The 707-nt window shown below is 50.8% G+C and overlaps 1 protein-coding gene across 4 annotated transcripts in view; it reads right to left on the bottom strand.

Moving 5' to 3' along the window:
- Positions 1-707, bottom strand: part of ARPP21 (cAMP regulated phosphoprotein 21kDa) — a 302,410-nt gene that overhangs the window by 159,344 nt on the left and 142,359 nt on the right. The window contains exon 1 of one of the 4 annotated variants that reach the window (XM_014941756.1): positions 171-333. The exons of the other annotated variants lie outside the window; for them this stretch is intronic. The gene's annotated coding sequence lies outside the window, so the exon portion shown is untranslated. Of the gene's footprint in view, positions 1-170; positions 334-707 lie in introns of those variants that run through there. 4 annotated transcript variants of the gene reach the window in all.

The raw sequence follows: 707 nt of genomic DNA, 5'->3' as shown, positions 1-707 counted from the left end.
GGGGGGAGGTGTCCTTGCCCAGGGCAGGGGAGTTGGAACAAGATGATCTTTAAGGTCCCTTCCAACCCAAACCATTCTACGATTTAAAAAAAAAAAAAAATTGAAAAAAAAAAAAACAAACCAATAACAAAAAGCAGACATGCTAAGGAAGCATCAAGTCCATCCGTTACCCTCAAATTGCCACCTTTAAAAGAATAAACAGCAAAGAAACCCAGGCTCCTGCCTCCGGCAAAGCAGGGCTTTATAAAGCGTATCCCTCGGTGGTGTTCACAAATCAGCGAGTCAAAGTTGGCGGTTTGGGGGTTTTTTTGGTGGGGTTTTTTTTTTTTAAACAGTTTGATAACGTTTTAGCTAAAACCACCGCTGGGAGGAGGGAGGTCTCCTCCAGCAGATTCCCCCCACCACCATCCCTTCCTCGGGAGGTTTGTCTCCCCAACCTCAAACCCCCAGCTTTCCCGGACACCACCGGCCCGTGTCCGTCCGTCCGTCCGTCCGTCCCCCCACCAAAGACCCAGCTCCCTCCTTACCGGCTGCCGGTGACAACTTTCCAAGGGGGTCGGTGGAATAAACACATTCCCCCCACCCCTCCCCAAAACCATACCTGCCCTTTCCACACCTCTACCCTGCCACCCCCAGACCCCCTCTGCCAGACTCCGGCACCCAAACCATCCTGCCCCACTAAACTACAACGTTAATTATATATATAT

This window comes from Calidris pugnax, unplaced genomic scaffold (assembly GCF_001431845.1).
Source record: "Calidris pugnax isolate Ruff unplaced genomic scaffold, ASM143184v1 scaffold23, whole genome shotgun sequence".
NCBI classification, from domain to species: Eukaryota; Metazoa; Chordata; class Aves; order Charadriiformes; family Scolopacidae; genus Calidris; species Calidris pugnax.
The sequence above is the reverse complement of the archived record's forward strand: the minus strand, read 5'-3'. Positions and strand labels throughout refer to the sequence as shown.